Genomic DNA, 24635 nt, shown 5'->3' on the forward strand with positions numbered 1-24635 from the left:
TAGCAGCTAGAGATTATTCCAGCTGACATCGGGAAAAGGGCAGACTAAACTCTGAACTGGTCGCCAGCCAATCACAGGGCACATATAGAGACAAACAACTACTCACACCAACATGAACACCCTCACTGAGTGGGAATTGATCTCACACTCCCTACGCACAAGTTAGTCAAGTGCACCGCTACACTATCAGCAACTGTATATGTACGTATATCACTTGTGCCCAAATGCTTCTATTACAAGCAAACAGTAAACTAACACTAACCCTAATGCTGAATTGTCACCTCCCATCATCTTGATATAGGAGTTTGCATCCCAATGGTCCAAGAAGTTGTCTGGTAGTACTTAAAAGCCTGGTTGGGTCACACAGGGCAAAAAGATGAGCATGTGTTGATGACAATAAATGTGCACAACATTATGTCCATAATGGTACATTTTTCATATGTTGCATAATTTACTACACAAATAATGAAACAGTAATTTTGTTTTTTAAGTTCTGAAATCAAACAATTTCTTCAGTTATTGTTGCTGAGCTGTGTACAAGTTACATTAGCCTTTGATTCCCCCCTGAGTGTCGGGAAGAAAGTTTGTGCATTTCGAAAATCCACATAGAAATAAACATTCTCATTTCCATGTGTTTGTGTTTCTACACCTCCCATTCCTAACCTGATTCAGTCAACATCTGACAGTATAGTGAGATGGAGAAAGGAACAGTCAAAGGGAAGATGTAAGTAAGCACCCCCACACAAATATTGTTCCCTGTTTTCCACTGTCACTAGAGAAATATACTTTATTGTGCATGCCATCACAAAATAATGTGATTGACTGTAGACTCACTTTTCGGCCTTGCTGCTGCTGCTGGTGATGATGGTAATGATAATGATAATTATTATTATTTTTACTACAGCTAAAGCTCAATTCTGTTATATTCTTTGGGGTGCAGAATTTGGGAATCGCGTTAACCCCGAAAGCGCGTTCTGTAGAAATTCTTGTTTTTTAGAAAGGCGTCGTTTAGGCCAGTGTTTCCCAACCACTGTGCCGCGGCACACATATTCGGCTGTGCCGTGGGAAATTGTCTAATAATGGTTACGGAGGACATTGTAAAAAGGATTGCCAAATCACTGGTCAGTTAGCGCAAGGTCTGGTCATCCACTTACTAATCGCGCATGCATGGCTAATCGGAGAATCTGGAGATTTCATGTTGTGTCGGTCTGGTTGTTTTGCATCGACACATATTTAGTTTGCTGCTGTGTGCATTTGATAATAGTGACGCTCTGGTGACCGTGGTGTGTTTGCGTACTGATGGAAATCCCAGCATGTAGTTCAACCGGAGAACCTGGATTGTTTATTTTCACCAACATAAAATACTCAGTCAAGTCATGACACCTTGACTGTGATCACCACTTACCTGCCATGCCAGAACAGCAGTGTCTTTAAACGAGACTTTGTTCTTATCGTCGCAATATTTATAGGGCTAGTCTAAAACTGTTAAAGTCAAGTTGATTATTTTGGATTTTAATCACAATCACTTTCAATAGTTTATTCCTTACACTGTCTAAAACCTTTTTAAAAAACTCACTTTTATTAAAAAAAAACAATTTAAAAAATCTAGTGTATTTATTTAGTTGTATTCAATTATTCCACTTTCTCTATATATACGTACATACATAGGAATAGGACTTTATTTATATGACACGTTCACAACGCCTTTCGTAATATAACACATTTTATTATGGAAGCTGGTGTAATGCCTCACAGATGTTTGTCGATGGTGTACAACGAGATTTTTTTTCCAATGAAAAGGTGTGCCGTGGATGAAAAAAGGTTGGGAAACACTGGTTTAGGCAGCCGAAGGTGTCCTTTGTAACATTAATTTACGTCAGGCATGTTGTTGGGCAGCTAAGGGGTCCATTCGCCGTTTGTCTCCATCTGTTGACCTTTATATTAAAAAAGAACCAATATGCAGAAGACAATATCAGGCGGACTAAGTCAGAGTAAGTCATTTTGATGCTATGTGAATTGGATGGAAGAGAGAATAAAGCAAACGCTTATTGTACTACTGTGTCTGGCCCTGCTCTTTGACTTGAGTCCATGTGTGGATGAGCTGCTCTGGCGAGCTTCTCCCTTTCCAAATCATATACAATAAAGCAGTCATAAAGATCAAACATCCCGACTAGTACTTCAAAAGCCTTGAAATTAGTCACGGAAATTAAATCACTAGCGCTAAGGTTGAAACGCGCTAATCATTTAGTCCTTATATCATTCATTTAAAATACTACTTGAAAATGTATTTATGACCAAAGAAATTGGGGTCCATGATCAAACCACGTTAAACAGAAAGTAGTGTGGAATCTAAGCGCTTAAAATCAAGTTTCAGCTCCACTGTTATTATTATTATTATTATTATTATTATTACCGTATTTTCTGGATTAAAAGTCGCTCGGAGTACAAGTCGCACTATCCATCCACCCATCCATTTTCTATACCGCTTGTCCCCATGGGAGTCGCGGGCGTGCTGGAGTCTATCCCAGCAGTCATCGGGCAGTAGGTGGGGGACACCATGAACCGGTTGCCAGCCGATCGCAGGGCACACAGAGACAAACAACCATCCGCACTTGCACGCACACCTAGGGGCAATTTTGAGTGTTCAATTGGCCTACCAAGCATGGTTATTTTTTGGGATGTGGGAGGAAACCGGAGTGCCCGGAGAAAACCCACGTGGGCATGGAGAGAACATGCAAACTCCACACAGGGAGGGTCGGAGATGGAATCGAACCGGCACCCTCCTAACTGTGAGGCGGACGTGCTAACCAGTGCGCCAACCAGCCGCTCGCACTAGCCATAAAATGCAGAATAAAGAAGGAAAAGACATGGAGTGTAAGTTGCAATTTTGGGGGAAATTTATTTGATAAAATCCAACACCGGCGGATCGGTGGGACACTGGTTAGCACGACCGCCTCACAGTTTGGAGAGTGCGGGTTCGATTCCACCTCCGGCCCTACCTGTGTGGAGTTTGCATGTTCTCCCCGGGCCCGCGTGGGTTTTCTCCGGGCACTCCGGTTTCCTCCCACATCCAAAAAACATGCTTGGTAGGCCGATTGAGCACTCCAAATTGTCCCTTGGTGTGAGTGTGAGTGTGAATTGTTGTTCATCTCTGTGTGCCCTGCGATTGGCTGGCAACCAGTTCAGGGTGTCCCCCGCCTCCTGCCCGATGACTGCTGGGATAGGTTCCAGCACGCCCGCGACCACCGTGGGGACAAGCAGTACAGATAATTGATGGATGGATGGAAAATCCAACACCAAGAACAGACATGTCACCTTGAAAAGTAATTAAAATCAAAAATAGAATAGAGGCAACAACAGGCTGAATAATTGTACGGTATGCTAATGTTACATGACACATAAACAACAAACTGAGAATGTGCCTGGTATGTTAACATAACATATTAAGAGTTATACAGATAACAAGTTTACCAAACCATCCGTGTCACTCCAAAATACTACATCCAATGAAATCCTCAGTGTCACTTTTAAACAACTCCGCTAACTCCAGAGGTAGATAATGCAGCGCTTCCTCTTCTATGTCGCTTACGTCAGACTCATCATCAGTTGCAGAAATTATCAACACAGGAATAGAACGGCCTCTTGCAGTTTAGTGTGAAAATAACATGTGAAATGATATTGCGTAAATAATTTCACACAGGTCGCTCCAGAGTATAAGTCGCACCCACTACCAAACTATGAAAAACCCTGCGACTTATAGTCAGAAAATAGAATGTTATTAGTGTGAAGGTGAAGACCTTCACACTATTGTTATTGCTGTCCTTTATTAGTGTGAAGGTGAAGACCTTCACACTATTGTTATTGCTGTCCTTTATTAGTGTGAAGGTGAAGACCTTCACACTATTGTTATTGCTGTCCTTTATTATTATCATTATTATTAGTGTGAAGGTGAAGACCTTCACACTATTGTTATTGCTGTCCTTTATTAGTGTGAAGGTGAAGACCTTCACACTATTGTTATTGCTGTCCTTTATTAGTGTGAAGGTGAAGACCTTCACACTATTGTTATTGCTGTCCTTTATTAGTGTGAAGGTGAAGACCTTCACACTATTGTTATTGCTGTCCTTTATTATTATTATTATTAGTGTGAAGGTGAAGACCTTCACACTATTGTTATTGCTGTCCTTTATTGTGTGAAGGCGATGGCCTTCACACATATGTTATTCTACACCATTCTCTATTATTATTATTGTGTGAAGGCGATGGCCTTCACACATATGTTATTCTACACCATTCTCTATTATTGTGTGAAGGCGATGGCCTTCACACATATGTTATTCTACACCATTCTCTATTATTATTATTGTGTGAAGGCGATGGCCTTCACACATATGTTATTCTACACCATTCTCTATTATTGTGTGAAGGCGATGGCCTTCACACATATGTTATTCTACACCATTCTCTATTATTATTATTATTGTGTGAAGGCGATGGCACTCCCGCTTGTGACCGGAAGTGCCTCTACTCAAACCGGAAGTGACCCAAATAGACCGGAAGTGACCCAAATCACCCCGGAAGTGACCTTATTTCAACATTAACTGCCCTAAATAGCTACATTAGTCGCTAACTTTTGCATTTTCTGTCCGATTGAACCCATTTCAACATTTTAACTCCAAAAGTGAACCTCCTGAAGCTATTTATTTTCGTTTTGTTCCAAATTTCAAAATATTTTGGCGCAATTGCTTTTTCTTTTAATTCCCATTCATTCTCTATGGAGATTCAACATTTGCTCTCACGTCTACATTTTTTAACCGATTCAACCCGTTCCAACATTCAACTGTTCATCTTTTGCCTACCTATTCCACAACCTCCCACTTACCACAAATTCCAAACTTCAAATTTGAAATTCAACCAAATTCTACAAAATTTAGTATTACACTTCTATTTTCAACATTTCTCAAGAAATTCAACTCATTTCAACATCATTCGCCATCATTCCCCAAGAAGTGATTCAAAGTCTTCGCCTTCACACGCAATTTCTCCAGAAATTGCATTTTCTAGTTATTGTGTGAAGGCGATGGCCTTCACACATATGTTATTCTACACCATTCTCTATTATTATTGTGTGAAGGCGATGGCCTTCACACATATGTTATTCTACACCATTCTCTATTATTATTATTATTGTGTGAAGGCGATGGCCTTCACACATATGTTATTCTACACCATTCTCTATTATTGTGTGAAGGCGATGGCCTTCACACATATGTTATTCTACACCATTCTCTATTATTATTATTATTAGTGTGAAGGTGAAGACCTTCACACTATTGTTATTGCTGTCCTTTATTATTAGTGTGAAGGTGAAGACCTTCACACTATTGTTATTGCTGTCCTTTATTATTATTAGTGTGAAGGTGAAGACCTTCACACTATTGTTATTGCTGTCCTTTATTATTATTAGTGTGAAGGTGAAGACCTTCACACTATTGTTATTGCTGTCCTTTATTATTAGTGTGAAGGTGAAGACCTTCACACTATTGTTATTGCTGTCCTTTATTATTATTATTATTAGTGTGAAGGTGAAGACCTTCACACTATTGTTATTGCTGTCCTTTATTATTAGTGTGAAGGTGAAGACCTTCACACTATTGTTATTGCTGTCCTTTATTATTAGTGTGAAGGTGAAGACCTTCACACTATTGTTATTGCTGTCCTTTATTAGTGTGAAGGTGAAGACCTTCACACTATTGTTATTGCTGTCCTTTATTATTATTATTAGTGTGAAGGTGAAGACCTTCACACTATTGTTATTGCTGTCCTTTATTAGTGTGAAGGTGAAGACCTTCACACTATTGTTATTGCTGTCCTTTATTATTATTAGTGTGAAGGTGAAGACCTTCACACTATTGTTATTGCTGTCCTTTATTATTATTAGTGTGAAGGTGAAGACCTTCACACTATTGTTATTGCTGTCCTTTATTAGTGTGAAGGTGAAGACCTTCACACTATTGTTATTGCTGTCCTTTATTATTAGTGTGAAGGTGAAGACCTTCACACTATTGTTATTGCTGTCCTTTATTATTATTATTATTAGTGTGAAGGTGAAGACCTTCACACTATTGTTATTGCTGTCCTTTATTATTATTATTAGTGTGAAGGTGAAGACCTTCACACTATTGTTATTGCTGTCCTTTATTATTAGTGTGAAGGTGAAGACCTTCACACTATTGTTATTGCTGTCCTTTATTATTAGTGTGAAGGTAAAGACCTTCACACTATTGTTATTGCTATCCTTTATTATTATTAGTGTGAAGGTGAAGACCTTCACACTATTGTTATTGCTGTCCTTTATTATTGTGTGAAGGCGAAGGCCTTCACACATTGTTATTCTACTTTATTAGTGTGAAGGTGAAGACCTTCACACTATTGTTATTGCTGTCCTTTATTATTAGTGTGAAGGTGAAGACCTTCACACTATTGTTATTGCTGTCCTTTATTATTATTATTAGTGTGAAGGTGAAGACCTTCACACTATTGTTATTGCTGTCCTTTATTATTATTAGTGTGAAGGTGAAGACCTTCACACTATTGTTATTGCTGTCCTTTATTATTAGTGTGAAGGTGAAGACCTTCACACTATTGTTATTGCTGTCCTTTATTAGTGTGAAGGTGAAGACCTTCACACTATTGTTATTGCTGTCCTTTATTGTGTGAAGGCGATGGCCTTCACACATATGTTATTCTACACCATTCTCTATTATTATTATTATTGTGTGAAGGCGATGGCCTTCACACATATGTTATTCTACACCATTCTCTATTATTGTGTGAAGGCGATGGCCTTCACACATATGTTATTCTACACCATTCTCTATTATTATTATTATTATTATTATTGTGTGAAGGCGATGGCCTTCACACATATGTTATTCTACACCATTCTCTATTATTATTATTAGTGTGAAGGTGAAGACCTTCACACTATTGTTATTGCTGTCCTTTATTAGTGTGAAGGTGAAGACCTTCACACTATTGTTATTGCTGTCCTTTATTATTAGTGTGAAGGTTAAGACCTTCACACTATTGTTATTGCTGTCCTTTATTATTATTATTATTATTAACCAGCTCAGTGGCCTAGTAGTAGAGTGTCCGCCCTGAGACTGGAAGGTTGTGGGTTCAAACCCCAGCCGGGTCATACCAAAGACTATAAAAATGGGACCCATTGCCTCCCTGCTTGGCACTCAGCATTAAGGGTTGGAATTGGGGGGTTAGATCACCAAATGATTCCCGAGCGCGGCACCGCTGCTGCTCACTGCTCCCCTCTCCCCCAGGGGATGGATCAAAATCACATGGGGATGGGTTAAATGCAGAGGACAAATTTCACCACACCCAGAGGTGTGTGTGACGATGATCATTGGGACTTTAACTTTTAACTTTTTTAACTTTATTATTATTAGTGTGAAGGTGAAGACCTTCACACTATTGTTATTGCTGTCCTTTATTATTATTATTATTATTATTATTAGTGTGAAGGTGAAGACCTTCACACTATTGTTATTGCTGTCCTTTATTATTAGTGTGAAGGTGAAGACCTTCACACTATTGTTATTGCTGTCCTTTATTATTATTATTCTACTTATTCCGCTCACTTTTTTGACGCTTAACTCCTTCCACATACTTCAACCGATTCACTCCGTTCCACTTTTCACTTATTCCAAATATTCATGACACGGCTGCTTACATTTTTTTTGTTCGAAAAATTTTCCGTTTTCACAAAATTCACGATTTTGTGGCATTTTTTCCCCCATTCATTCTTAATGGCAGATTCAACATTTCACATTTTTGTTGTTCCAGTTTGAAATTCACTTATTTCAACACATTCAAATCACATTGGGGACATTCCCAAACTTGCCAAATTCAAAAATTTCACGTTTTCACTTTTAAAATTTGCACAAAATTTTGCAAAATTTCACAAAATTTAGTTTTTCACTTCTAGTTTCTATATTTTTCCACCGATTCAACTCGTTCCAACTTTCAACTGTTCATCTTTTGCCTACCTATTCCACACCTTCCCACTTAGCAAAATTTCCAAATTTTCAATTTTGAAATTCACACCAAATTTTCCCAAAATTTAGTTTTTCCCTTCTAATTTCTACATTTTTCAACCGATTCAACCCATTCCAACTTTATTCACTTTGTTCACCTTATGCTTACCATATTCACCCCCTTCACCCCCACTTCCACAATTCAACCCTTGACCCCCACTTCCAGAGTGGCGGCCATCTTGGATTGACCCTGAAGTGCCCCAATCAACCCGGAATGAACTGGAAGTGCCCCAAATCAAACCGGAATTGACCCCAAATGAACCGGAAGTGACCTCAGGTAAACCGGAAGTGACCCCAAATCAAACCTGAAGTGACCCCAAATCAAACCGGAAGTGACCTTTTTAAACCGGAAGTGACCCCAAATAAACCGGAAGTGACCTCAGCTAGACCGGAAGTGCCTCTAATCAAACCGGAAGTGACCTAAATAGACCGGAAGTGCCTCTAATCAAACCGGAAGTGACCCAAATAGACCGGAAGTGACCCAAATCAAACCGGAAATGACCCCAAATGAACCGGAAGTGACCTCAGGTAAACCGGAAGTGACCCCAAATCAAACCGGAAGTGACCTTTTTAAACCGGAAGTGACCCCAAATAAACCGGAAGTGACCTCAGCTAGACCGGAAGTGCCTCTAATCAAACCGGAAGTGACCCAAATCAAACCGGAAATGACCATATTTCAACATTAAGTGCCCTAAATACCTACATTTGCGCTAACTTTTGCAAATTTTGCCCGATTAAACCCATTTCAACATTTTAACCCCAAAAGTGAACCTCCTGAAGCCGTTTCTTTCCTTTTGTTCCAAATTTCAGAAACTTTTGGTGCAATTTTTTTTTCTTTTAATTCCCATTCATTCTCTATTAGGATTCAAGATTTGCTCTAACTTCTACATTTTTTAACCGATTCAACTCGTTCCAACTTTCAACTGTTCCTCTTTTGCCTTCCTATTCCACAACTTCCCACTTACCAAAAATTCTCTGCAATTTTGTTTTTCTACTCTAATTTCTACATTTTTCAACTTATTTAAGCCATTCCACCTTTCAACTGTTCATCATTTTCCTACCTATTCCACAACTCCACACTTACCCAAAATTCCAAATTTTCAATTTTGAAATTCACACACAATTTTCCCAAATTTCCTTTTTTCCTTGTAATTTCTACATTTGTCAATCGATTCAACTCTTTTCAACATCATTCTGCAGCATTCCCCAAGTATTTATTCAACCTCTTCACCTTCACACGCAATTTCTTCAGGAATTGCAATTTCTAGTTATTAGTGTGAAGGTGAAGACCTTCACACTATTGTTATTGCTGTCCTTTATTATTATTATTATTATTATTATTATTATTCTACTTATTCCGCTCACTTTTTTGACGCTTAACTCCTTCCACATACTTCAACCGATTCACTCCGTTCCACTTTTCACTTATTCCAAATATTCATGACACGGCTGCTTACATTTTTTTTGTTCGAAAAATTTTCCGTTTTCACAAAATTCACGATTTTGTGGCATTTTTTCCCCATTCATTCTTAATGGCAGATTCAACATTTCACATTTTTGTTGTTCCAGTTTGAAATTCACTTATTTCAACACATTCAAATCACATTGGGGACATTCCCAAACTTGCCAAATTCAAAAATTTCACGTTTTCACTTTTAAAATTTGCACAAAATTTTGCAAAATTTCACAAAATTTAGTTTTTCACTTCTAGTTTCTACATTTTTCCACCGATTCAACTCGTTCCAACTTTCAACTGTTCATCTTTTGCCTACCTATTCCACACCTTCCCACTTAGCAAAATTTCCAAATTTTCAATTTTGAAATTCACACCAAATTTTCCCAAAATTTAGTTTTTCCCTTCTAATTTCTACATTTTTCAACCGATTCAACCCATTCCAACTTTATTCACTTTGTTCACCTTATGCTTACCATATTCACCCCCTTCACCCCCACTTCCACAATTCAACCCTTGACCCCCACTTCCAGAGTGGCGGCCATCTTGGATTGACCCTGAAGTGCCCCAATGAACCCGGAATGAACTGGAAGTGCCCCAAATCAAACCGGAATTGACCCCAAATGAACCGGAAGTGACCTCAGGTAAACCGGAAGTGACCCCAAATCAAACCGGAAGTGACCCCAAATCAAACCGGAAGTGACCTTTTTAAACCGGAAGTGACCCCAAATAAACCGGAAGTGACCTCAGCTAGACCGGAAGTGCCTCTAATCAAACCGGAAGTGACCCAAATAGACCGGAAGTGACCCAAATCAAACCGGAAGTGACCATATTTCAACATTAAGTGCCCTAAATACCTACATTTGCGCTAACTTTTGCAAATTTCTCCCGATTAAACCCATTTCAACATTTTAACCCCAAAAGTGAACCTCCTAAAGCTGTTTTTTTCCTTTTGTTCCAAATTTCAAAAAATTTTGGTGCAATTTTTTTTCTTTTAATTCCCATTCATTCTCTATTAGGATTCAAGATTTGCTCTAACTTCTACATTTTTTAACCGATTCAACTGTTTCCAACTTTGAACTGTTCTTCTTTTGCCTTCCTATTCCACAACTACCCACTTACCAAAAATTCTCTACAATTTTGTTTTTCTAATCTAATTTCTACATTTTTCAACTTATTCAACCCATTCGACCTTTCAACTGTTCATCATTTTCCTACCTATTCCACAACTTCCCACTTACCCAAAATTCCAAATTTTCAATTTTGTTACTCACACCCAATTTTCCCAAATTTCCTTTTTCCCTTGTAATTTCTACATTTTTCAACCGATTCAACTCTTTTCAACATCATTCTGCAACATTCCCCAAGTATTTATTCAACCTCTTCACCTTCACACGCAATTTCTTCAGGAATTGCAAATTCTAGTTGTGTGAAGGCGATGGCCTTCACACATATGTTATTCTACACCATTCTCTATTATTATTATTATTATTCTTCTATTTTATTCCCGCCACTTTTTTGTCCCGCTTCTTCTTCCACATAATTCATCCGATTCACTCCGTTCCACTTTTGACGTATTCCAAATATTCACGAGATGAGCGCTTCCATTTTTCTCGTTCCGAAAATTTTCCGATTTCGCAAAATTCGCGAATTTACGACAAATTTTTCCCCATTCATTCTCAATGGCAGATTCGACATTTCACATTTACGTCATTCCCCTTTTAAATTCACCTCATTCAGCACATTCAAACCACATTCGGAATGATTCTCGACATTCCCAAAATTCCCAAATTCAAAAATTTCACGTTTTCTCGTTAAAAATTCCGACAAAATTTCACGAAATTTCGTTTTTCACCTCTAATTTCTACATTTTTCGACCGATTCAACCCGTTCCAACTTCCAACTGTTCATCTTTTGCCTACCTATTCCACAACTTCCCACTTACAAAAAAATTCCAAATTTTCAAATTTGAAATTCAACCAAATTCTTCGTAATTTCGTTTTTCTACTCTAACTTCTACATTTTTCAACCGATTCAACCCATTCCAACTTTCAACTGTTCATCTTTTGCCTGCCTGTTCCACAACTTCTCACCTACCAAAAATTCCAAAATTTCAAATTTGAAATTCAACCAAATTCTACAAAATTTGGTTTTTCTACTCTAATTTCTACATTTTTCAACCGATTCAACCCATTCCAACTTTATTCACTTTGGTCACCTCATCCTTACCATATTCACCCCCTTCGCCCCCACTTCCACTATGCTTACAAAATTCAACCCTTGACCCCCACTTCCAGTGTGGCGGCCATCTTGGATTGACCCTGAAGTGCTCCCAATGACCCTAGAATGAACCGGAAGTGCCCCGAATCGAACCGGAAGTGACCTTAGGTAAACAGGAAGTGACCTTAGGTAAACCGGAAGTGACCCCAAATCAAACCGGAAGTGACCTTTTTAAACCGGAAGTGACCTTTTTAAACCGGAAGTGACCCCAAATAAACCGGAAGTGACCTCAGCTGGACCGGAAGTGCCTCTAATCAGACCGGAAGTGACCCTAATGGACCGGAAGTGACCCAAATCAACCCGGAAGTGAACTTATTTCAACATTAACTGCCATAAATAGCTACATTAGGCGCTAACTTTTGCATTTTTTGTCCGATAGAACCCGTTTCAACATTTTAAGCCCAAAAGTGAACCTCCTGAAGCTGTTTTTTTACGTTTTGTTCCAAATTTCAAAATATTTTGGCGCAATTGCTTTTTCTTTTAATTCCCATTCATTCTCTATGGGGATTCAACATTTGCTCTCACTTCTACATTTTTTAACCGATTCAACCCGTTCCAACATTCAACTGTTCATCCTTTGCCTGCCTATTCCACAACTTTCCACTTACAAAAAATTCCAAAAATCAAATTTGAAATTCAACCATATTCTCAAAAATTTAGTATTACACTTCTATTTTCCACATTTCTCAAGAAATTCAACTCATTTCAACATCATTCGGCATCATTCCCCAAGAAGTGATTCAAAGTCTTCGCCTTCACACGCAATTTCTCCAGAAATTGCATTTTCTAGTTATTATTATTATTCTTCTATTTTATTCCCGCCACTTTTTTGTCCCGCTTCTTCTTCCACATAATTCATCCGATTCACTCCGTTCCACTTTTGACGTATTCCAAATATTCACGAGATGAGCGCTTCCATTTTTCTCGTTCCGAAAATTTTCCGATTTCGCAAAATTCACGAATTTACGACAAATTTTTCCCCATTCATTCTCAATGGCAGATTCGACATTTCACATTTACGTCATTCCCCTTTTACATTCACCTCATTCAGCACATTCAAACCACATTCGGAATGATTCTCGACATTCCCAAAATTCCCAAATTCAAAAATTTCACGTTTTCTCGTTAAAAATTCCGACAAAATTTCACGAAATTTCGTTTTTCACCTCTAATTTCTACATTTTTCGACCGATTCAACCCGTTCCAACTTCCAACTGTTCATCTTTTGCCTACCTATTCCACAACTTCCCACTTACAAAAAAATTCCAAATTTTCAAATTTGAAATTCAACCAAACTCTTCGTAATTTCGTTTTTCTACTCTAACTTCTACATTTTTCAACCGATTCAACCCATTCCAACTTTCAACTGTTCATCTTTTGCCTGCCTATTCCACAACTTCTCACCTACCAAAAATTCCAAAATTTCAAATTTGAAATTCAACCAAATTCTCCAAAATTTCGTTTTTCTACTCTAACTTCTACGTTTTTCAACCGATTCAACCCATTCCAACTTTCAACTGTTCATCTTTTGCCTACCTATTCCACACCTTCCCACTTACCAAAATTTCCAAATTTTCAATTTTGAAATTCAACCAAATTCTACAAAATTTGGTTTTTCTACTCTAATTTCTACATTTTTCAACCGATTCAACCCATTCCAACTTTATTCACTTTGGTCACCTCATCCTTACCATATTCACCACCTTCACCCCCACTTCCACTATGCTTACAAAATTCAACCCTTGACCCCCACTTCCAGTGTGGCGGCCATCTTGGATTGACCCTGAAGTGCTCCCAATGAACCTAGAATGAACCGGAAGTGCCCCAAATCGAACCGGAAGTGACCTTAGGTAAACAGGAAGTGACCTCAGGTAAACCGGAAGTGACCCCAAATCAAACCGGAAGTGACCTTTTTAAACCGGATGTGACCTTTTTAAACCGGAAGTGACCCCAAATTAACCGGAAGTGACCTCAGCTAGACCGGAAGTGCCTCTAGTCAAACCGGAAGTGACCCAAATAGACCGGAAGTGACCCAAATCACCCCGGAAGTGACCTTATTTCAACATTAACTGCCCTAAATAGCTACATTAGTCACTAACTTTTGCATTTTTTGTCCGATTGAACCCGTTTCAACATTTTAACCCCAAAAGTGAACTTCCTGAAGCCTTTTTTTTTCGTTTTGTTCCAAATTTTAATTATTATTTTTTCTTTTCATTCCCATTCATTCTCTATGGGGATTCAACATTTTCTCTAACTTCTACATTTTTTAAACCAATTCAACCCGTTCCAATATTCAACTGTTCATCTTTTCCCTACCTATTCCACAACCTCCCACTTACCAAAAATTCCAAACTTCAAATTTGAAATTCAACCAAATTCTCCAAAATTTAGTATTACACTTCTATTTTCCACATTTCTCAAGAAATTCAACTCGTTTCAACATCATTCGGCATCATTCCCAAAGAAGTGATTCAAAGTCTTCGCCTTCACACGCAATTTCTCCAGAAATTGCATTTTCTAGTTATTATTATTATTCTACTTATTCCGCTCACTTTTTTGACGCTTAACTCCTTCCACATACTTCAACCGATTCACTCCGTTCCACTTTTCACTTATTCCAAATATTCATGACACGGCTGCTTACATTTTTTTTGTTCGAAAAATTTTCCGTTTTCACAAAATTCATGATTTTGTGGCATTTTTTTCCCCATTCATTCTTAATGGCAGATTCAACATTTCACATTTTTGTTGTTCCAGTTTGAAATTCACTTATTTCAACACATTCAAATCACATTGGGGACATTCCCAAACTTGCCAAATTCAAAAATTTCACGTTTTCACTTTTAAAATTTGCACAAAATTTTGCAAAATTTCACAAAATTTAGTTTTTCACTTCTAGTTTCTACATTTTTCCACCGATTCAACTCGTTCCAACTTTCAACTGTTCATCTTTTGCCTACCTATTCCACACCTTCCCACTTAGCAAAATTTCCAAATTTTCAATTTTGAAATTCACACCAAATTTTCCCAAAATTTAGTTTTTCCCTTCTAATTTCTACATTTTTCAACCGATTCAACCCATTCCAACTTTATTCACTTTGTTCACCTTATGCTTACCATATTCACCCCCTTCACCCCCACTTCCACAATTCAACCCTTGACCCCCACTTCCAGAGTGGCGGCCATCTTGGATTGACCCTGAAGTGCCCCAATGAACCCGGAATGAACTGGAAGTGCCCCAAATCAAACCGGAATTGACCCCAAATGAACCGGAAGTGACCTCAGGTAAACCGGAAGTGACCCCAAATCAAACCGGAAGTGACCCCAAATCAAACCGGAAGTGACCTTTTTAAACCGGAAGTGACCCCAAATAAACCGGAAGTGACCTCAGCTAGACCGGAAGTGCCTCTAATCAAACCGGAAGTGACCTAAATAGACCGGAAGTGCCTCTAATCAAACCGGAAGTGACCTAAATAGACCGGAAGTGACCCAAATCAAACCGGAAGTGACCCCAAATGAACCGGAAGTGACCTCAGGTAAACCGGAAGTGACCCCAAATCAAACCGGAAGTTACCTTTTTCAACCGGAAGTGACGTTTTTAAACCGGAAGTGACCCCAAATAAACCGGAAGTGACCTCAGCTAGACCGGAAGTGCCTCTAATCAAACCGGAAGTGACCCAAATCAAACCGGAAGTGACCATATTTCAACATTAAGTGCCCTAAATACCTACATTTGCGCTAACTTTTGCAAATTTTGCCCGATTAAACCCATTTCAACATTTTAACCCCAAAAGTGAACCTCCTGAAGCCGTTTTTTTCCTTTTGTTCCAAATTTCAGAAACTTTTGGTGCAATTTTTTTTTCTTTTAATTCCCATTCATTCTCTATTAGGATTCAAGATTTGCTCTAACTTCTACATTTTTTAACTGATTCAACTCGTTCCAACTTTCAACTGTTCCTCTTTTGCCTTCCTATTCCACAACTTCCCACTTACCAAAAATTCTCTACAATTTTGTTTTTCTACTCTAATTTCTACATTTTCAACTTATTCAACCCATTCCACCTTTCAACTGTTCATCATTTTCCTACCTATTTCACAACTTCCCACTTACCCAAAATTCCAAATTTTCAATTTTGAAATTCACACCCAATTTTCCCAAATTTCCTTTTTCCCTTGTAATTTCTACATTTTTCAACCGATTCAACTCTTTTCAACATCATTCTGCAACATTCCCCAAGTATTTATTCAACCTCTTCACCTTCACACGCAATTTCTTCAGGAATTGCAAATTCTAGTTATTATTATTATTCTACTTATTCCGCTCACTTTTTTGACGCTTAACTCCTTCCACATACTTCAACCGATTCACTCCGTTCCACTTTTCACTTATTCCAAATATTCATGACACGGCTGCTTACATTTTTTTTGTTCGAAAAATTTTCCGTTTTCACAAAATTCACGATTTTGTGGCATTTTTTTCCCCATTCATTCTTAATGGCAGATTCAACATTTCACATTTTTGTTGTTCCAGTTTGAAATTCACTTATTTCAACACATTCAAATCACATTGGGGACATTCCCAAACTTGCCAAATTCAAAAATTTCACGTTTTCACTTTTAAAATTTGCACAAAATTTTGCAAAATTTCACAAAATTTAGTTTTTCACTTCTAGTTTCTACATTTTTCCACCGATTCAACTCGTTCCAACTTTCAACTGTTCATCTTTTGCCTATCTATTCCACACCTTCCCACTTAGCAAAATTTCCAAATTTTCAATTTTGAAATTCACACCAAATTTTCCCAAAATTTAGTTTTTCCCTTCTAATTTCTACATTTTTCAACCGATTCAACCCATTCCAACTTTATTCACTTTGTTCACCTTATGCTTACCATATTCACCCCCTTCACCCCCACTTCCACAATTCAACCCTTGACCCCCACTTCCAGAGTGGCGGCCATCTTGGATTGACCCTGAAGTGCCCCAATGAACCCGGAATGAACTGGAAGTGCCCCAAATCAAACCGGAATTGACCCCAAATGAACCGGAAGTGACCTCAGGTAAACCGGAAGTGACCCCAAATCAAACCGGAAGTGACCCCAAATCAAACCGGAAGTGACCTTTTTAAACCGGAAGTGACCCCAAATAAACCGGAAGTGACCTCAGCTAGACCGGAAGTGCCTCTAATCAAACCGGAAGTGACCCAAATAGACCGGAAGTGACCAAATCAAACCGGAAGTGACCATATTTCAACATTAAGTGCCCTAAATACCTACATTTGCGCTAACTTTTGCAAATTTTGCCCGATTAAACCCATTTCAACATTTTAACCCCAAAAGTGAACTTCCTGAAGCCGTTTTTTTTCCTTTTGTTCCAAATTTCAAAAAATTTTGGCGCAATTTTTTTTCTTTTAATTCCCATTCATTCTCTATTAGGATTCAAGATTTGCTCTAACTTCTACATTATTTAACCGATTCAACTCGTTCCAACTTTTAACTGTTCCTCTTTTGCCTTCCTATTCCACAACTTCACACTTACCAAAAATTCTCTACAATTTTGTTTTTCTAATCTAATTTCTACATTTTCAACTTATTCAACCCATTCGACCTTTCAACTGTTCATCATTTTCCTACCTATTCCACAACTTCCCACTTACCCAAAATTCCAAATTTTCAATTTTGAAATTCACACCGAATTTTCCCAAATTTCCTTTTTCCCTTGTAATTTCTACATTTTTCAACCGATTCAACTCTTTTCAACATCATTCTGCAGCATTCCCCAAGTATTTATTCAACCTCTTCACCTTCACACGCAATTTCTTCAGGAATTGCAAATTCTAGTTATTATTATTATTATTATTATTATTATTATTATTATTATTATTATTATCATCACTGCATAATTATGTTTGTGATTCCCAGATGCAAATCATTGCAGGTTTTGGAAATTCACTGTACATTGTGCCAGGCAGCTACTTGTTTCATACGAGTGATGGGCGATACCAGAAAATTTTGATTCTGAGAATTAGTTGGGCAATTTTTTGCAATACCAATACTTTTTGGGAGTTTATGTTTGTTTATTTGATTTTTTTAACCCAATAAAACACGACTATAACTGAAAATGTAACCATTCAACGTGGTTCGTTCATAACATACAGTATTAGTCATAAGAAACAGTAAATGGTCTTAGAGTACTTTTCCACCTTTTAAGGTCCTCACGGCACTTTAAACTTACTCATCTCATTCACCTATTGATGAAGCAGCATCAGGAGTGCAAGGTTTTACTCAAGGATACTTTGACATGATCACAAGGGCCAGGGATCAAAGTCCCAACCCCCAAGACACTGTGACTTTTCTTAAACTTCAGGCTGGCCTCCATTACATTAAAAACTGAGAAGTATTAATAATGAATATAGAAATAAGTCATTAAGATAAAATTGTTTGAAACAAAATATGTACAAATTAAATAAATTATACCCTTGGTATTAAGCAAAACAAATGTCCTGACAGGAAAGTAAATAAATAATGCTTATGTTATATAAATAAATACCTAGTACTGCTAAAGGTACATTTTGTTTGGACCAAAATATCAATGATATCAAAAATAGCTCATAAGAGCTGGTCATGACATTTTCCATTTTTTTTTTTTTTTTATAATAACCAACAGCACTTCATAAATTCTTACATCATGAGCGGTGGCATTGTACTGCCAAAAACGGTACTTTTCCTGTCTTTTATGTCAGTTACTCACTTGATAAACACACTCACACACACACATACACACACACTCACACACAGACCTAGAGGTTTTTCTGAAATAGTTTCCTGACAAATCACGTTCATCCCTGTACTGTTACACTTTCTTCTGCAAGTAACGTTGACCTTATATCAGGGGTGGGCAAACTTTTTGACTGGCGGGCCGAATTTGGTTCTAAATTTTGATCGGGGGCCGAACCAGGAGCAGATGGATGTAGTGTTTGTGTGACGTAATAAAAATGACATGTACAGGTCATTGCATAAAAGTTTTGTGCTTTTAGTAGGTAGTAAAGCATGGATATTCAAACAAAGTTTTTTGAAAACAAATGCATTTATTAACAGCATTAAAAATATATTTCACCCAAAAACTACTATCAGTGATTCTCATTAAATACGACACTGTTATTATGAATAATAGTTTCCATCACTTCAGCGCCTGCAGGTCAGATTTATGAAATATGTTTATCGAATGAGGCGAAATCACATCAAACGGCAAACATTCTGACCAAATACATCATCTTGAAGAATCAGTGAAAGAATACGTCTAAATAAAGTAATAAAGAAATCAATAGTGTTGTTGGTCTCCCTTTTTTGCTAGTGCATCATGGTCTGGAGTAAAATTTGTTGTGGTAATTCTTAGGATAGAGCCGAGGTGTTGGTCCGTTAACCTAGAGCTGTGACGGGCTTTGTTGACGTTCATGTGGCGGAACGTCTGCTCACACGCGTAGGTCGAGCCAAATTGTCCTCTCTTTTTTTTTTAAACACTCGGCACTCGGTGTCCACCTTTCTTTTCCTCGGGCCATTCATTTTAGTGGAAGGATTCCAGGGGAAGGTTTGTGGGTGGCATTAACGTAAAACTGTATCTGAAAGCTCAGCGCGCGAATTACGAGAATGTTGACGTCACAGCCCACACTCGAAATTCAGCACTGATGGAAATAGAGTGCGGAGAGCGCCGGTCCGTACTACTTAGTACGTAGCGCCGGGTCCGTACTACTTAGTGCGTACACGCACTTGTCAGTGTGCACCGAGCTTTCTGACACGGCTTCCGGGAGTAAATGCGCGGGCGGGCGCTTCCCCATCTATTTGGGAAATATACTAATTGCAGGGAAAATGACCCAAAAAAAAGTTCAATAATACAATTTATTCAGGTTTGGCGGGCCGGATTAAACGGCCCCGCAGACCGGATGAGGCCCGCGGGCCGTAGTTTGCCCATGCCTGCCTTATATGCATGGGTAGGAGGTAGTGCACATTGGGTAGAGAAAGTGTCCAGCCACAGCTTTTCTCAGCATGGTTTTCTGCAACGCAGTTCATACTTTAACCATTGATTGCTCCTTTCTGGGTTCACAGCAATCAAGGCTGCATAGCCCACAGCTCAGGAAGAAAGACATTAAGGAACTTTTCTGTTATGAGTTTGAGAAATTGTGTCCTTTTACTTTGAATTAACAGTCTAAATGAAATGGAAAAAAAAACAAACGCAGGGGCCATATATGTTCTTTACTGTATTATTGATTCAAAAGCCATTTTTCATAAGACATAGAGTAAAAGAAAACAAAAATTGAGGTGATAGCATTACAAATGTCCTCTTTTAGGAACAATTAAGGTTAACCCAGAATTTTAATTTCAAGAATTACCTCTTTTTCCTGCTATTCTTGGTATACGAATGGTCTTAGCATGGACAAGCAGATGGATCCACATTGTGCTTCTTGCACATGCGTAACATCCATCCATCCATCCATCTTCTTCCGCTTATCCGGGGTCGGGTCGCGGGGGCAACAGCTTCAGGAGGGACTCCCAGACTTCCCTCTCCCCAGCCACTTCATCCAGCTCATCCCGGGGGATCCCAAGGCGTTCCCAGGCCAGCTGAGAGACATAGTCTCTCCAGCGCGTCCTGGGTCGTCCCCGGGGTCTCCTACCGGTGGGACATGCCCGGAACACCTCCCCAGGGAGGCGTCCAGGAGGCATCCTGATAAGATGCCCGAGCCACCTCATCTGGCTCCTCTCAACGTGGAGGAGTAGCGACTCTACTCCGAGTCTCTCCCGGATGACCGAGCTTCTCACCCTATCTCTAAGGGAGAGCCCGGACATCCTGCGGAGAAAACTCATTTCGGCCGCTTGTATCCGAGATCTCGTTCTTTCGGTCACGACCCATAGCTCGTGACCATAGGTGAGGGTAGGAGCGTAAATCGACCGGTAAATTGAGAGCTTTGCCTTTTGGCTCAGCTCTCTCTTCACCACAACGGACCGGTACAGGGTCCGCATTACTGCCGACGCTGCACCGATCCGCCTGTCGATCTCACGCTCCATCCTCCCCTCACTCGTGAACAAGACTCCAAGATACTTGAACTCCTCCACTTGGGGCAGGATCTCATCCCCGATCCGGAGAGGGCATTCCACCCTTTTCCGATCGAGGACCATGGACTCAGATTTGGAGGTGCTGACCCTCATCCCGACCGCTTCACACTCGGCTGCGAACCGTTCCAGCGAGAGCTGGAGATCACGGCCTGAAGAAGCCAACAGCACCACGTCATCTGCAAAAAGCAGAGACGCGATGCTGAGGTCCCCAAACCGGACCCCCTCAACGCCTCGGCTGCGCCTAGAAATTCTGTCCATAAATATTATGAACAGAATCGGTGACAAAGGGCAGCCTTGGCGGAGTCCAACCCTCACTGGGAACGAATCCGACTTACTGCCGGAAATGCGGACCAGACTCTGGCATCGGTGATACAGGGACCGAACCGCCCTTATCAGTTGGCTGGGCACCCCGTACTCCCGAAGCACCCTCCACAGAACCTCCCGAGGGACACGGTCGAACGCCTTCTCCAAGTCCACAAAACACATGTGGACTGGTTGGGCAAACTCCCATGCACCCTCGAGGATCCTGCCGAGGGTGTAGAAGTTGTCCACTGTTCCACGGCCAGGACGAAAGCCACACTGCTCCTCCTGAATCCGAGGTTCGACCTCCCGACGGACCCTCCTCTCCAGCACCCCTGAATAGACCTTACCAGGGAGGCTGAGGAGTGTGATTCCCCTGTAATTGGAACACACCCTCCGGTCCCCCTTCTTAAAGAGGGGAACCACCACCCCAGTCTGCCAATCCAGAGGCACTGTCCCCGATGTCCACGCAACGTTGTAGAGGCGTGTCAGCCATGACAGCCCCACAACATCCAGAGCCTTTAAGAACTCCGGGCGGATCTCATCCACCCCCGGGGCCTTGCCACCGAGGAGTTTTTTAACTACCTCAGTGACTTCGACCCCAGAGATTGGAGAATCCGCCTCAGAGTCTCTAGGCCCTGCTTCCTCAATGGAAGGCGTGTAGGTGGAATTGAGGAGGTCTTCGAAGTATTCTCCCCACCGACTCACGACGTCCCGAGTCGAGGTCAGCAGCACGCCATCCCCACTGTAAACAGTGTTGACGTTGCACTGCTTCCCCCTCCTGAGTCATTGCCAATATGCATAACACTGCTGTAAACAGAAAACTAGTTGTACCCCTCCATGACATAAAGTGGAAAGCAGTTGCATATGAAGAAGGAAGTTCTGTCTCCGTGATTTGCGTGGTCGCCTGAACGAAGTGCAAAAGTCATTTCCAAGACATCAAAAACTTTCTCAACAAGTTGTCAGCCAAGCAGGGCGGCCGGAAGGGTTAGACTTTCTTAAGGATACCAAAATTAACAAGTGAGTGCACCATGCAGCATGAGCCTAAAGTCACCCCACTAGACTGATTAGAGGAGTCATGTTGAGAGAAGCAAGTACAGCATAAATTGGCAATGGAGAGAATCATGGTGCCTCATTCACTAACTATGCATATGCACAAATTGCTTCAAATCATTATCTTTACACTTGAATTGTACAATCTGCGAACAAATTTAGAACCTCAATGCATACAAAATACAATACAAAAAAATATATTAGCTTTTGGAAAAGAAAGTCTACCACATTTCTTACCCAACTTTGAAGTCCCAAGTTAAAAAAAATCAATATCTGTCCTTGCACTCTGCGTCGTTATGAAAAGAAAAGAGGAAAACAGAGAAAAAAAGACGAGGAAAGAAAATCGATGAATGCAAAAAAAAAAACCTCTAGATGTAAGAAATCCACTCACAGAGCTAGACTAAATGTTGATTACATCTCGAACCAGCGGTACGACTGGTTACGACTATTTCAAGGCAAAAACATGATCTATACAGAAAACACATATCGTAATTGTCGGACTATAAGCCGCTACTTTTTGTTCAAGTTTTCATCCGGTGCAGCGTATCTATGGATTTTTTATGATTTTTGTGATGACTTGATCACTTACACACTCATAAAAAGGCTGTAGACCGCTGTTGTGCGGCACCGCTTTGCTGGGTGGAGGGATATGTGACACGGTCACTAGGAAGAAGAGTGGTGTGTTGATTGCATGTCCATCCTCCAAGCAAATAGTGCCGTATAATTGACACAAAAAAGGACAGAACGAGATCAAGACGGACATTACTGAACAAAGAAAGCTTTTATACACAAACCCTCATTTTGGGGGACAAAAGAAATGCATGTCATGCCGCTTTTAAGTTAAAGGCAGTCGATTTGGCTCTTAACATGCACTGTAGAGGTTTCTTCCGGTCACTAGGGGGCACTGCGCTATTGTTGATGACATCTTGTTGCGTTACCCTTTTCTTTATTCATTTCCTGGTCAGGTCTACTCTGGAGTTATACGTGTAGCTCACTAGTTTAATGTAACTTGGCGCTCTGTGCGTAAATAAAATCAGCATGAACAGACCCTTACGATATAAAATGCTAGAAGAAATGCATAAAAGTGACAACGAAAGAGAGACTGAGAAAGTGTGTGGCGATGTACTTGTATATCTGACGCTATTCCAATTGGACACTGAGGAGGAAGACTTCGATGGTTTCGGTGCACAGGAGGAAGATGAAGACGGCTCTAGTGACTTTTATTGGTATATTTTTTAAACCAGCCCTGTTAGTGCTGTGCTACCGTGTTGCTGATTTGTTACCGCCGCGTCTCAGTGACTTTTACTGGTATGTTTTTTTTATCCAGCCCTATTAGTGTCGTGTTACTTCCGTGTTGCTGCCACGTCACAGGCAGTGTTTGGAAATAATTGTTAAGGTATGTGGCGGCTCGGTGGCGCACTGGGTAGCACGTCCGCCTCACAGTTAGGAGGGTGCGGGTTCGATTCCACCTCTGGCCCTCCCTGTGTGGAGTTTGCATCGGAGTGACCGCCCGCGTGGGTTTTCTCCGGGCACTCCGGCTTCCTCCCACATTCCAAAAACATGCTTGGTAGGCCGATTGAAGACTCCAAATTGTCCCTAGGTGTGAGTGTGAGTGCGATTGGTTGTCTGTCTCTGTGTGCCCTGCGATTGGCTGGCAACCAATTCAGGGTGTCCCCCGCCTACTGCCCGATGACGGCTGGGATAGGCTCCAGCACGCCCGCGCCCGTGGGGACTAAGCGGTTCAGAAAATGGATGGATGGATGGATGGATGGATGGATGGATGGATGGATGTTAAGGTATGTTATTAAAACTTTAAATGGCTTTATGTGTACCATCTGTCTTTGTAAATAACTCACGTGCAAATGCGGCTTTTAGCACAGTGCCGCTTATTTAAGAAAAAAACATTTTCCCCTAATTTTTGCTGCTGCGGCTTATAACCAGGTGAGGCTTATAGTCCAGAAATTACGGTACTATGTGCTGCAATAATTGTGAGAAAACAAATATGAGTAAAATCCGTATGTCATCCATTCATTTTCTGTACCGCTTTGTCGCGAGCGTGCTGGAGCCTATCCCAGCGGTCATCGGGCAGGAGGCGAGGGACACCCTGAACTGGTGGCCAGCTGATCACAGGGCACACAGAGACGAACAACCATCCGCACAAGCACTCACACTTAGGGGCAAGTTCTCCCCCCCCCACCATTGACCCTTTCCAGTTTGCGTACCGTGCCAAGCGGTCCTCTGAGGATGCCATCTGCTCTGCCCTCCACTCGGCCCTCACCCACCTGGAGAGAAAGGACTCATATGTGAGGTTGTTGTTTGTGGACTTCAGCTC

General features: G+C 40.3%; 1 protein-coding gene across 5 annotated transcripts in view; it reads right to left on the reverse strand.

Moving 5' to 3' along the window:
* The window catches only part of sorcs1 (sortilin-related VPS10 domain containing receptor 1), a 204242-nt gene that overhangs the window by 157922 nt on the left and 21685 nt on the right, over positions 1-24635 (reverse strand). The gene's annotated exons all lie outside the window — the stretch shown is intronic.

Source organism: Syngnathus scovelli, chromosome 5 (genome assembly GCF_024217435.2).
Source record: "Syngnathus scovelli strain Florida chromosome 5, RoL_Ssco_1.2, whole genome shotgun sequence".
NCBI classification, from domain to species: domain Eukaryota; kingdom Metazoa; phylum Chordata; class Actinopteri; order Syngnathiformes; family Syngnathidae; genus Syngnathus; species Syngnathus scovelli.